Source organism: Rhipicephalus microplus, chromosome 5, assembly GCF_043290135.1.
Source record: "Rhipicephalus microplus isolate Deutch F79 chromosome 5, USDA_Rmic, whole genome shotgun sequence".
NCBI lineage: Eukaryota > Metazoa > Arthropoda > Arachnida > Ixodida > Ixodidae > Rhipicephalus > Rhipicephalus microplus.
The window spans coordinates 52,448,538-52,463,147 of NC_134704.1; the positions used below are offsets into that span (position 1 = coordinate 52,448,538).

The window sequence follows — 14,610 nt, forward strand, 5'->3', positions numbered from 1 at the left end:
AGACGGTCGCTCCGATGCTCCAATGCACGTGCCGACCCGTCCGTATACACAAATGCGCTGTTATGCCAGCGAGTCCTCGTCAAACGACCGTGCCTCTGAAAAAGGCAATCTGGGTCAAGGCCAGCCCGCAGTCGGCCTGGCGCGATCACCTCGACGGCGTGAACACGCGCGGCGCCCCTCTCGCCCACGTGCATTGAGTCAGCGGCGCACGTGACAGCGAGCCGGCGTTCTCGTGTCTGGTGGTCTGACGCATGGCGCGGCAACCCCATTGGAAGAAACTGCGCTGACGACCAGCGGCGCTTCTGATTGGACATTTTGGGTGGACCCGGTGTAAATAAAAGAAGCCCTGCGGCGCGTCGCGATCGGCAGTCCTAGAGAGAGGAGTCCCCATGTCGGAGGGCCGACATGTGTGTGAGTCAGCGGTTTTAGGCGAAAGGCTGACCTATGTGTTAGAGAGAGGAGCTCGGCTCTTCGAGTGCCGAAATTGTAACGCCTCTGTATATATGCTGTACATAAACCTTGTTCAACTCACCGTCGTCTCGTCCGCTCGTCTCCTCAGCTCTGCGCAGAAGCAGTCGCGAGCTGAGAAACATACGCTACCAAACGGCTGGTGACCTTCCCGGCGGGGTCGAAAGCAGTGGCGCCTCCGGGACCGCGTCGGCGTCGCCGTCCTTCGCAACAGTGGTGGCTTCGGCGGGATCGGTCCGCCGTTTCTCAACAGTTGGTGGCAGCGGTGGGATCGGCCGGCGTCAGCGACATCGATGCGGTGAGTGCCTGATGTTTTCCCCTCAGTTCACCAGACTACTCTAGCTCAGGTTGTAGTAGTTTAGAGAAGGGCTGTGTGAAGCATTGAAGTGAGCTTTGATCGTTTCAAGCCAAGTCGAAGCGCTTTGAAACCAAAGTTAATGCGGAGGGGGTAAACACGGGAGTGTGAAAAATTGCTTGCGCGTCTTGCTAGTAGGCTTATAGTGGGTACGGCAAGAAGATTCTTAACAGGGGAAACAGCAAGAGGCTAGTGTGAACGATGGAGAACCTTAAAGTGAAGGAACTCATCGAAATTTGTGAGGAACTCGGCATTACTTTGGGCCGTGCGAAACGAAAGCAAGCGATCCTTGAGATCATGAAGGATGAGGGAGTGTCGGCTGAGGAAGTCGATGAGGCCTGGGTGGATATCAAAGCACGCCGTGAGGAGGCTGAAAGGCGAGAAGTAGAAGCTCGCGAACGTGAGGAGGCTGAAAGGCGCGAAGCTCGCGAACGTGAAGAAAGGCGCGAAGCTCGCGAACGTGAAGAAAGGCGCGAAGCTCGCGAACGTGAAGAAAGGCGAGAAGCTCGCGAGGAGGCCGAGAGACAAGAGCGCCTAGAGTTGAAACGACTAGAATTGGCAATCCTACAGTGTTCGCAGGCGCCTAGCGTAGCTTCTCCGACGAGTCAGGTCAGCGGTATTAGAATTCGGGATCAACTGCCACCGTTCGTAGTAGGCGAGGACATGGCGAAGTATCTCGTCAAGTTTGAACACGTCTATGAGCGAAACGCTTTGGAGCGGTCTCTTTGGGCGCAGAACCTGTTAGCTCTTCTTCCCGGCGAAGTGTCCGACGCATTAACTTGCTTGTCTAGGGAAGCGTTTGAGAGCTATGACGAGGTTAAGGAAGTGCTCTTGAGACGTTACAAGTTGTCACCCGAGGCTTTCAGGCAAAGGTTCCGGTATGCTGAAAAGGGGAATGAGTCACACGTTGACTTCGCGTTTCGTCTTAAAGCCGATTTAATTGAATGGCTCAAGGGCGAAGGTGTTTATGATGATCGCGATAAAGTGGTGGAATGCGTTGCACTGGAGCAGTTCTACCGCTGCATCGAGGATAATGTCAGACTTTGGCTGCAGGACAGACTTAGTGAAGTACAGCTAAACAAGGCAGCAGAGTTAGCTGAGGAGTATTATACTCGCCGAAAGTTGCACAGCAGGGCAGTGCGCGTTGAAAAAGATGAGAGAAAAGAGGGCTTTTCAAGGAAACCTGATCAACGGAAACCCGTTCCGCACCGTAATTTCAAAAAGGACCCATCTCTTACTAAGGACAGTGTAGGGGAAGGGCAAGCAGAAGCGGAGAAATCGAGTGAGGTTTCTACCACACAGGCATTTGAATCGGAAAACAAACGGAAGCCGCTAATCTGCTACAACTGTAAAAAGGAAGGGCACATCGCGAGAAACTGTCAGGAAAAGTTTGCCTTCGCAACGATCCGAGAATCAGAAAAAAACATGCGGTTGTTGGAGCCGTATCTCCAAGAAATTAGGGTCAATGAGAAAACGTGCCGAGCACTTAGAGACTCAGCGGCAACCATGGACGTTGTCCATCCTTCATTGGTGTCTCCGGATGACTTCACAGGAGAATGCGCGTGGATCAGGCAAGTCGCCGAGGAGCAGAGTGTTCGCTTACCAATCGCCACCGTTGTCATTGAAGGCCCGTTCGGTAAGCTTTGCACCGAAGCGGCTGTGTCTGCCGCGCTGAATGGTCGTTTTTCTTATCTTTTCTCCAACAACTCGGAGCAGCTTCTCAAAGAGCAGGGCAAATCGTTCTTCCCCAACTTAGCGTGCATGGCTCTCACGCGATCGCAAGCGCGGAAGTTATCGCGGCAGCCTGATCTGGTTCAATGCAGTGAACTCTCAAGTGACCTTGCCGGCGGGTCGACGGAACCCCAGAAAGGAAATTTTCCGCATGAGTCATGTGAGCAGTCACGCGAGCGGCCCGTCGCGGGAGCGGCCGGCGCGGTATGCGCTGGGGGAGACGACGTGGCGCCATTGAGTCAGAGCGAGAGGGTTGCAACGCTCTCGCCGGTAGCGGAAAGTTGGAGCGAGCTGCCGAGAGTTGATCGAGAGACGCTCATTCGAGGGCAGCGTGAGGATCTCTCGATTGAAGCGCTAGTGGAAAGCCAAATTGAAGCGCGAGTGGAAAGCCAGAAAAACGCGGCAAAAGTGCTGTCGAAGGAGCACTACGAGAAATCGGGGAAGAAGCGCGCTTTTGAAGTTGATAATCAGGTAATGCGGCTGCAGCCACCCAAAAGGAACAAGCTTGAGGTTGATTGGGAGGGGCCCGCCAAAGTATTATCGAAGCCTTGCGATACAAATTATGAGGTGCGAGTAGGAAGGCGGCAGCACAAAATTTACAACTTGATGAAACCCAATGTTCAACATCAAGCGATCGTAAATCAGCTGTTGAAGGCTTCAGAGGAAGAGGGAGCAGAAAATTTGAGTTCTAGTGAGGTGATCGAAGGGGGATCGAAAGTAATTTGGGAGCAGATAAACCTAGAGCCTAGCTTAAGTGAAGGAGGACCTGAGAAAGAGGACCTGAGAAAGATTGGTTCCGAGTTTGAAGACGTGTTTTCGGACCGCCCCGGAAACATGAGGGTGATCGAACACGATATCGAGCTAAGCGGTGAGGAGTCAATCAGTAGCAAGCCGTATCGTTGTTCCCCTGTGCAACGTCGCAAGTGTGAGCCGCTCTTGGTGCCGCATAGGTATCGTCGCCTAAAAGTGGCCGGTTACTGAAGTGGAGCATGTTGCTCCACAGCGCAACTTTGACGTTCGCTAAAGAAAAAAAAAAAAAGAAAGGTAAACGTTAATGCAGGTGCATTGAGCAGTGCGTTTAGTTAGTACCTTCTCAACCTTTCGGTTTCTGGCTGGCGATTCGGGGCAAAATTTTGGCCTCATCACGACCTGGACTGAGCGCTCTCGTTCAGAGTGATCTCAAGGGGCCAGCTTTATGTGGTATTCTAATTCGTTGCGTTCTTGTAAGTGTGAAAAATTTAAGTTCTTACTTTAAGAGTCTTGTGTCCCACATGTGCCTCTTGATGTAGAGGGAACAAAATTCCGATAGACACGTAGATAGGTATATGTTGTACTATACTTTGTCTGGTGTTCTGTCGGGTGGCCGAAGGCACTTGCGTGTGTCGTGTGTTGTCTGTTGTCGATCCGTTCTTGGCAAGTTGCAGAACCATCGACAAGTGCTGAAACCGAAGATGGTCAGAAGAGACGAGTGAAGCTGGTCGACAAGTTGTGGCGACAAGCCAGTGGAGCTGGGATCCGTCGTCAAAATTGGGATGTGTTCCCGGAACAGTCTGGAGCTGTATTCTCCCCATGGCCCTGGAGGCGAACCTGGAGGGACCTGGCGAACGAGTGCACCTGACATCCGAGCCCCGTGGAAGCAGCTCGTCTTTCCGGTGCATTGTCTGGCGGCGGGGGTGCTGTTATGCCAGCGAGTCCTCGTCAAACGACCGTGCCTCTGAAAAAGGCAATCTGGGTCAAGGCCAGCCCGCAGTCGGCCTGGCGCGATCACCTCGACGGCGTGAACACGCGCGGCGCCCCTCTCGCCCACGTGCATTGAGTCAGCGGCGCACGTGACAGCGAGCCGGCGTTCTCGTGTCTGGTGGTCTGACGCATGGCGCGGCAACCCCATTGGAAGAAACTGCGCTGACGACCAGCGGCGCTTCTGATTGGACATTTTGGGTGGACCCGGTGTAAATAAAAGAAGCCCTGCGGCGCGTCGCGATCGGCAGTCCTAGAGAGAGGAGTCCCCATGTCGGAGGGCCGACATGTGTGTGAGTCAGCGGTTTTAGGCGAAAGGCTGACCTATGTGTTAGAGAGAGGAGCTCGGCTCTTCGAGTGCCGAAATTGTAACGCCTCTGTATATATGCTGTACATAAACCTTGTTCAACTCACCGTCGTCTCGTCCGCTCGTCTCCTCAGCTCTGCGCAGAAGCAGTCGCGAGCTGAGAAACATACGCTACCAAACGGCTGGTGACCTTCCCGGCGGGGTCGAAAGCAGTGGCGCCTCCGGGACCGCGTCGGCGTCGCCGTCCTTCGCAACAGTGGTGGCTTCGGCGGGATCGGTCCGCCGTTTCTCAACAGCGCGCACCACAATGCGTTACCTCATTATTACTATACCTGGATGCATGCGGCCAGGGTCGCGTCACTTCACGCCGCAACCACTCCCCCCTCTCTCATCCTCTCCGCATCTTTCGTGTTCTTATCGCTCGATCGTTCTTGATGGGGTGTGTGTGAAGGCGATGTGTGAACCTTGCGAGCTATATTTGATATTGAAAAAGGTAGTTGTCAAGGGTAGTTGGTTTTCCGTACAGTAAGTGGTGCAAGGATAGGTAAATTTTAGTAAGACCGCGTCATCCCATGGCATCCACCCTCTCCTTCACGCGAAACGGGCGTACAAAACAAAGCGCACGAAACCTAGGAAACAAATGCACGAAGTCAGGAATCGACTTCCTCTCCTAATTTAAATGTAAGCAGAAGATTACTATTCTTTACATGAAGTAGAAGTCCTATAGTCGCAACACTGCTGTAAACCCGTTTGAGAGGTCTGTAGTTCGGCGGCAAAGTATGCGTTATGGTTTGCAGCAGACTACGGTAAAACAAAACCCTTACTTTATTCACAAATATGAAATTACATTTAATGTACATCGAAGACCCATAGGGTGCGGTAAGTTTTTACTTACCCCCACCTGATTAAAAATCTGAAAATGTATATAGATATCGAATGAAATTCACAAAGGTCGACTTTTGTAAGAACGTTCTGTCTTACTATTTCGCCCCTTCTGCGAGTGATACTATTCGCAATAAGCGACGACAAAAAGGTGTCTCTTCTTACGAACTATATATTATCGCACAAAGTAAGCAGTGAATGCGGGTTGAAAACATGGGGCCACCGGCAAGCGAACAAGTGAAGGTCGCTTGCATTTGTGCCAGGCGTTGCACTCTGTCTTGCGAAACAAGGAGAGCGAGTAAAGAAAACAAAGTTGCCCCGCCGCGGTGGTCTAGTGGCTAAAGAACTCGGCTGCTGACCCGAAGGTCGCGGGCTCAAATCCCGGCTTCGGCGGCTGCATTTCTGATGGAGGCGGAAATGTTGTAGGCCCGTGTGCTCAGATTTGGGTGCACGTTAAAGAACCCCAGGTGGCCGAAATTTTCGGAGTCCTCCACTCAGGCGTCTCTCATAATCATATGGTGGTTTTTGGACGTTAAACCCGACATATTCATTAAAAGAAAAGAAAGTTCAGAATCCCAGTGAGATTGATTACAAAAGTGCCCGAGCAAATAAAAAAAATTTATTGCGAGACGTCAAGGCCATGGGTATTGCTCAACTTCTTGAAGGTAACATCATTTCACCGGAAATTACAGACTTGTAGTGCTATGATGACGTCGAAGTGTGACTCTGTATGTGCTCTCGCTCCCTATCTCTCTCTTTAAAACTCATCCACCTCTTTCCCCTGTGTACGGTAGCATGCCAGCCCTCTTAGACTGGCTAACATCCCAGCTTTTCCTGTCCCTCTTGTTTCTCGATACTGCAAGTTAAAACATGCAGGCTTTCGTTAAACTGTCGAACGCCCATGGTATGCATCACTGGAAGCCAGCACGAAGTGGTATCTATGTAGGTAAGGTCACCTTTTTTGTACATATTTTCTTGAGATTGTGCTAGCATCGACCTATATTGCGCGAGATACGGTCGGCTTTTTAATCTCTTGTGTGTCAATAACATTCGCTGTTGCAAGCGTGGAATTGAGCCAGCCAGTTAGTATGCGCGCGGTAAAAACGAAGGCCCCTTCGAAGGTGTCGACCGAGGCCCAATCAACCATTGAGCTTCTGTTATACGGCCACCTTATACGTGACCCGAAGGTCACCACAAGGTCGACATGTGGTCACGAAGTAACGTGACGAAATACTCACTTCGAATCGTTCGCAAGTTCAACCTGAGTGACGGACAAACGCGAATTTGGAGGGTGACCTTTTTGTGTAACGATACGAAACGTGGAATATTATATCGATTCGGCTTCTGTAAGAAGATATGCCGTCGACAAGGCCGGCTGATAGCGTTGCATTGCACGGTGATAAAAAATGCGCGCGATAGAGCCGCGCTCAGAAGTTGCGTTGTTTGACCCCGACGAAGGTCGGAAATTGATATGCGGAGGCTACTCCATTCACGAGTACAACAGATTCTCTGCTGAGAGAATTAGCCTCACGGACGCATCGAAAGAGAGGGGCGACCGTGGTGATCGCCAGCGGTCGATAACGAAGTTACCTTCACCGTTCCTTATCTCACACTGTATATGCGACAGCTTACATAGTCTACGGATCTGTAACCTTCTATTTCGGACTCGTAAGCCTTCGAGCACAAGGTCAGACTTTCGAAGGTGAACTCGGGATGTCCTTTTTTTTTCGTCGTTTCAAGGAGCCCGCATGTGGTATACAGTGCCAAAAGAATATACCTTTGATCTATAACTTGCTTCGTTCTCTAAAGCCTATATCAGCTTCGTTTTCTAAGTGTACCGAGGAGTGGGTTATGTAACTTCGGAGGGGTAAACGCTTCGAAAGTCACGTCCGGGCGATGCGTGGCCGATATTTGGTTGCCGTGTAAATTCGCGAACGCTCCTCACCTAATCGCTTATGCGAGATGGCTTTGGTTGATGTCATTGTGTGCAAACGTTTCTACCTTTAGCATCTGCGCTGGTGAGGCAGAGTCGAACCTTAGAACTTGCGCACTCCATGGTTTCGTTTATCTGTAACCGCATGTGTTGTATATGAAGGAGCGAGTACAGTGGTTATGCAATCGTGTAAGCAAGGCCGGTGGTGAATTGGTTGCGTCCGTTTACAATACACGACCGCCGATTCGTGTAATAATTAAAACTTGTCGACCGTGCGCTAGCTGACGCGGATAAATGGCGTTACTATATACGTGACCATCAGTAGTACTGGTTCGTTTACTCGTTCACACGTGGATGATTCAGCACTAACTTCTGTAGGGTCGATTTTTTTAAAGCGCAGTGACGCTCTAGTTAAGTAATCACGAAAATGGGCATAGTGGCTCACTGTCATATTTACCGAAACGTTTCGATTGCCACTTTAAAACAACTCCACATGTTACAGTACGATCCTTACTGGAATATATGGTCAATATTTAATAAATAAATAGACTTAATAATATCAATTACGTCATGAAATATCTGGAAATATTGCAATGACATGCATAAATTTTTCAGCTGCGCGGTTCAAAATGAGTTTTGTTTCATGTTTTGTTGCAATCCGTGTATACGTAGCGAAATCAGCACCAATCCTCAGTGGTACCGTGTAAGACATACTATCAGTGATATGGAAAATTGAAAGCGCGTTTGCCGTTTATAGATAACTATAATAAGAAGACCACGACGTAAGTTCAATTCGAGAAACTGTACATCGATAAATGAGTGTCAATGAGATCAGTGAATGTTGCGATAGAGCTTTTTTGCTCATCATTTCCTACCCACACATACTTTGCTCTTCCGCAAAATAAAGACCCCTTTGAAGACAGCACTCTTTATATTCTGCCTTAGTTTTCCCTATGTATACGCAACACACTGAGTTATGTATACGCCGTCAAAAACGCTTTAAATAGCCTACACATTCCACTAATTGCGAATTTGTTAAAATTTAAGAAGAAGGAAAATAGAAAAGATTATTCCGTTCATTCGTTCTCATGACCGATTAATATGTCTGTCTTTATTTCGTTGCGCAGATACTGTTCTACCAGTGAGCGTTCCTGCTACCCTAGGATGTTGCTTGATACGATAGCCTGAAAATGTGAGATGGTACTCTTCAAACAATAGAAACTCTGTTTGAAACCCTGACGCGACCACCTTTCGAGCTATTCGCAGGTTCCAGTGCACGGGCAAACATGAGAACTGGTGCTGGCGGGTAGCCGGATGGTCTATAGTTCAGCAATAATAAAAATGGCGATGGTGTTACGTCCCAAAGTGACCATATCTTTACAAGAGACACCGTAGTGGGAGGCTCCTGAAATTTCGACCAGCTGGGGTTCCTTTACGTGCACCTAAATCTAACCACACGAGCTTCTGGCATTTCCCCTTCATCGCAGCGCAGCCGTCCAAAATAAGGATTCGATCCCGCAACATTCAGGTCAGCCGTTGAGCGCCACAACCACTAGGCCATTGTGACGAGTATAGGTCGGTCTATAGCTTTGCGCCGGCGAATGCGTCTTTGGTCTGTTTGGTGAGGCAGCTGGACGACGCATGGCCAGTTTCGTTCATGAAGGCGCATTTTTGTGTCTCTTGTTGAACTGCCCATCTGGTTGCAGGTGGGCAGGCATTTACCAGTGTCTAGGCATTTGCCTCTACACAGATGTTAGAGAAGACAAGGACATGAAAGATTCGGGTTAAATATTAACGCTAATTACGCAACGAGACACTGCGAAAATTCACAGTGCAGGTTGGCACAGCTCTTATTTTTCTTTGAGTTCATTCCTTGCAACCTCTTGCATAAACAGAAGAAGGCCCGAAAAAAAGCATCTGGCTCAATGAAAAAAAAACAGTAAAGAAAACGTTGACCTGATTTTGTTAGCCATATAGTTAATTTCTAAGATAGATAGAAAAAAATTTTAGCGCTCACTGTTTTAAACTGCCAGCGTGTGATGCGACGACCTTATTCACTCTAAAAACGCGTATTATTAAGACTAAAGCAAGATTGCCACGTCTAGCCAAAATACAGCGAATACATCTCACACGCCCCAATCTAAGATTTCTGATTTAAAGAGGAGGCTATGCAAAGGAAGGACCTGATATAAACAGAATGGCAGTGCTAATTACAATCAAAAGCTGTTAGTGGAAACAGGACGATGAAGCTGACAACCGTGTTATAGCCGCACGTGAAGATCGTCTCAGACCGTATTGCACACATCAGCAACCTGTTGGCTTCCACTAAGAAAACTAGATCGCCAGCAATAGAACAGTGCCCGACTTTGCTGACTTCATTTGAATTCAGCTGACGCCACTGATAAGCAAAAGATGCTTAAGCAAACGATTTGTAGTTTGATAACAGCTACTGCCTTGAAGTCATCCAATCGTAAGAAAAATTGTTGTGGCAATGGAATAACAACAGCACTTCTGTGATGACAACGAAAAGAGACCCGCTTCCTGACGCGACTTCATAACAGCATGAAACCGCCGAATGCAGGTCACCGGCTCGCCCAGATACACAAGAGCACTCGTACCTAATTTCAATTTGCAGCAAGAAGGTATCTTCGCCTACAAACATATGTGTCACGCAGTGAAGGCAAAGCTCGAGCATCCATTCGAAAGGTTGTGTTGGCCTGCGCATCGCAATGCAGTTGTGATTATGTGACGTCCATCGTTGCAACTTATAAATGGTGTTTCACGTTGATATCTCTGAACAATAAGGTATAAGAAATAGGAAAGGCGCTAACTTACCGAAAAACTCAGGCTTCCAGCGTGGCATCCACAGGAGCAAGGTCCACAAGATCACTCGCTGTCACAGTTATCAATCCGATAGGTTCACACCTCGGTCAAATCTCTTCACTCACGCACTCACACACACAACACCAAATCAAACCAAATTAAGGTGTCAAGGGTACGAAAGGTGTGGAGAAAAAATAAACAAGAACACAAGATGGGGGCTAAATCCAAGCACGCACCCAGACACACACACACACAGCCCGAGAACCGCTGTCACTTCATCCTGGTTGGGCCGGTGGCCTGGTGTTCCAGGGTCCAGTACAAGTCACCGCTTCCTTCGCTTCAACCCGTTCCAGGCACACGGGTACCACACAAGTTCACCGGCGTTCCTTTCGCAGTTCCTCTTGGAAGTTCGTCGCTCGGAGTTGTTTGTTCACTTCACCGCACCAAGATTGGAGAACACAATGTCACGTCAATTCGTTTGCTTCGTTCCGTTGATTCAGTCCTATAGTTCTCGATCCGCGAACCTCGAGAACGCACGTGCACCGCCACGCACCGCACACCTCTCTACTGGCTGGGACCCAGATTCGTTCAAAACGCTGCCACCATCACGAATTTGTTTAAGTACTCCGCAAGGGCGCGCGCGCGTGGCTCGCTTCCTTCCGTGCGAGGAGGGAAGCAGTAGTCGGGGGGGGGGGGGGGGGGGGGGTCGCGGCGGTACCAGCCTTTTACCGGCGCCCAGACTGGGCCAATGGGGAGCGTTGCAACTCCTCCCACGTCATCGAGCGACTCGCCTCCTCACCCAATCGGTGTCGCCCGTGGCCCCCTGACCGCACCTGCTCATCTTCCGGAGCATCTCGGCTAGCTGCGCGGCGCACGCGCACCGAGAGGACTGATCCGGGAGGAAGTACGCGCCGTTCTCTTCCTTTCTTCGTCCGCTTCCTTCCTCCATTCCTCTTCGGAAGAGCAGCGTTCCTCCGCGCTTCGCTACATCCTCTCCTCACTTCTGTCTCGTTCAGCGCTGCGCGTCTCGCACTGCGTACCCTTCTGTCTATCCTGGCTGTCTCGTCCCTCTTTCTTTCTACGCGCCTTTCTCTCTTTCTCTCTTTCTAACAGTGTTGCGCGCTCCGCTCCGTGACTTCCTCGTTTCGAGGCGTCTCCTTCCGTTGCGTTCAGATATTTTCTTCCTCTCCTCGTGATTAGGCTCGCCCGTCTCTCGCCGGCGCTCTCACCTTTATTTCTTTCTCTGGAGTAGTGTGTCACAAGTGGCAAGAGCTGGCCTTCACTCGCTCGCCTCCCTGAGCCAAGAAGAGGCCGGAACGAGAAAGAGCTTGGCCGCCAAATGGGAAAACATGCACGAGTCGCTGCGTGTTTTTGTTGGTCTTTCCGGTGAAGGGGATGCGATAGTCATATCGTGCTTTAGGAGGACGGTGAAGTGGGGTCTGGATGAAAACGCGCCTCCCTTTTTTTTAATAAGTAGAAGTGGGAGAATGTGAGCCATTCTGTAGTTTGAAGCTCACTGTCGAGCAAGTAGTTCTCTCCCGTGACCAGCCCGCGTGATACACAGAAACACCTCACCTTTCTCGCGTTTTATTTTCGCTGGAAGATATGTTAGCATGAATGGTTAGATTCTTGCTGCATGAAAGAAACCCGAACGCAACATGTTGATACTACTTTTCACTTTTTTAGCGAAGTCACTTGAATAGTCGTAACTTTTACATCATTAACACAATGAAAGGTTCATCATTGTATGATGAGTTCTGTAAAAACGGTCATAGCATTACAAACTCAAATTAACGTCTTGATTAACAGCAGTAAAAGAAGCGATCGTTTTTTATTCGGAGTAACTGGCCGTCATCAGTGAGAATGTGTTGACATCGGAGTGAAATGGCTAAGTATGCATAGAGCAGCGTCATAGACTAGCCTAAAAGCAAAGAGACGTATTGATGTGATAGCTTTGTTTCGATTATCATTTTAAAAATTGACGCAACGCCATGCTGTTGCTTGTTATTTGATGTTATTTTTTATCATTTCGAAAGCCAGCACTTAGGCATAGTAATTGGTGTTGTCATAAATACACACGCAAATTTGCTTCGTGTATTCAGTTTAATAATGATCGGTGTATAGGTGCGCAGATACAACAGCCATGATCTAAAGTAGGCAGGCGTCCTTGAGATGAAAATTGCTTTACAGGCTGCATATTATGGCTGGGTAAACTTTCCCACAATAAATTCCTGCAGCGCAGTGAAGCCTTTTTTTTTTTTTGGAGAGAAGTGTAACAGTATTTACTCTTAATTACACCGTGACAAAACTCTCTATGAAAACAACAAGATAAACATATGTTAAACTGACACGCCTCATTGTAAGTCTACCTTCAATAGAGGGCAAAACGGCTTGCGCTATTGCTAAGCAGATGTGTTAACGCTCTTCAAGCAACATAAGCAGGAATGTTTACGTTATTAAGTGTCTTGCAGTCAGGAACAAACCCAGGCTGACTGCTGAATAAACAAGAAACATTCTACGTACAGGCGTGAAGCCGCTTACAGAGCCTAACAGCGACCAATAGACAGTATTCACTTTATTTACAGTGCATAACATTATTTTCAGGCTTCCCTCTTATCCATCATTCTCAGACCATTGCTCTCGTTTTTGAATTTGCGCACTTCGGAATATCACAATTATTCGCTGCATTTATGCAAAATTTTGGAGGTTATTCAATAATTTGCTTTGTTCTTCACATTTGATGCGCATCGAGGGAAGTGGTATTGAGAGACAGGGGCGGAGGGAGGGGGGAGCGGGCAGTTTGCGCACTCTTTGTCTAGATTGCGGCTCCTTACAGGCTTGGTGGAGTGAAAAAGGGAGAAATAAAAAGCGTGACAGTCATAATTTCGAACGCGTTCTTGCACTAGACACAATAGCCACACTGTCAAGCTGGCAAGTCAGTTGTTTTGAGAAGTATACTCTATCCAATTTAACCATATCATCCCCGTTTCACCTTGTTTTCTTTCGTATATTTATTGTCAATTGAAGATTGCTTTATTTTCAACTACAACGGTGAAAACAAAAAAAGAAACAACATTCGTATTATACCCGCACGTCTATCCAGAACATTCTGGTGTTCTGTACCATAGAATTTTTCTTTCCTTTGTTGCGCTGACAGTAGTCACCGCAGGCGGCCATCAGAAGTTACATAACCCCGTCATAGCGATATTATTTTCACTTCCTGTCTACGGAAGAAAATTATGTGCCCTCCAAAAATAAACACAAATAAGATCACGAATCAGCTGTGTAGCATGTAAAAAAAGACCGCGAAAAAGAGGGACAGCAGGGACGTTTCAGAGATTTAAAAAATAAGCGCGAGCAGAGGGGTGGGCGATACAGGAGACCGGCGTGCCCAGTGACCCAGTGACTGCTGCGTCCGTGAACAAAAAGCAAACGAAACAGACAAGGAAAAAAAGGAATAGAGAATCAGCAAATGCCGGTGGCCCCGTCGAGGCCAGGCGGGCGCGGGGACACACCGTCCCCGCTATGCTGTAACGTTACAGCAGCGCCATACTCTTTCCAGTTGCCGCCGCTCTCTCTTCACTAGCGGCAGAAAAAGCCCGTGCACCCGCTATGGGGAAGAGGACGCTCGCGCCGCGTAGCGGAGGGATACTGCGCGCGTCACGTCGCCATCACCCCGTTCAGCGGCGATACTCTCTACTCTTTCCTTCCGCGCATCCTTGCCATCTTTTGGCCTCGCGCATCGCATCTCTCGCTGTTCCCGCAGTGACCGTGCGGGCCGGAGACGTCGCCGGCGTCGACTACCGCTACAGCTTTTTCTCCTTTCCTTTTTCTTTTTTTTTATTTCTCCGGAGATTCAGAGATGGCGCGGGTTGGACCAGGAACCAACAACGCCGTTGCTCGGAGTCATTGCTATTGTATATAGTAGTCCGCCTGCGGCGTCTCTCCTCTCAGAGAAGTCTGAGCGCTGTATCTTCACTTCAATGTGCGCTTGTTTGCGTGCGTTTTCGGCAACGTCCCTCCCTTACCCCATCTATTTACCTTGCTTCTGGTACTTGTGTTTTGTAGCAGACGGCGCGCCCACTTAGCCCGGTTACGAAACTCTCGTTTCGGGCCCGCTCTGCAGCTCACCTGTCGCTGCTGTGGCTGCGGTGATGCGATGTGAACGCAGGTGCTCTGGCGAAGTGAGCGTACTTAGGGGGGGGGGGGGGGCGGCTTTAGAGGCTAGCGGGCAGGCAATGGGATGGAGGTATGTTGTTATCGCAGGTAGCAACACGAATGGTAGGAAATTCGCGGGAACGACGATGGGAAGGAGGAGGAGGAAATGAGTAACAACAAAACTGGGTGCTACCTTGGATTCGGCTGATTGGACGA

At 49.2% G+C, this 14,610-nt stretch overlaps 1 protein-coding gene across 1 annotated transcript in view; it reads right to left on the minus strand.

Moving 5' to 3' along the window:
• The window catches only part of Blimp-1 (PR domain zinc finger protein 1), a 175,205-nt gene extending 164,395 nt beyond the window's left edge, over positions 1-10,810 (minus strand). The window contains exon 1 of the mRNA XM_075895453.1: positions 10,249-10,810. The gene's annotated coding sequence lies outside the window, so the exon portion shown is untranslated. The remainder of the gene's footprint in view (positions 1-10,248) is intronic.
• Between the last annotated feature and the right edge of the window lie 3,800 nt (positions 10,811-14,610).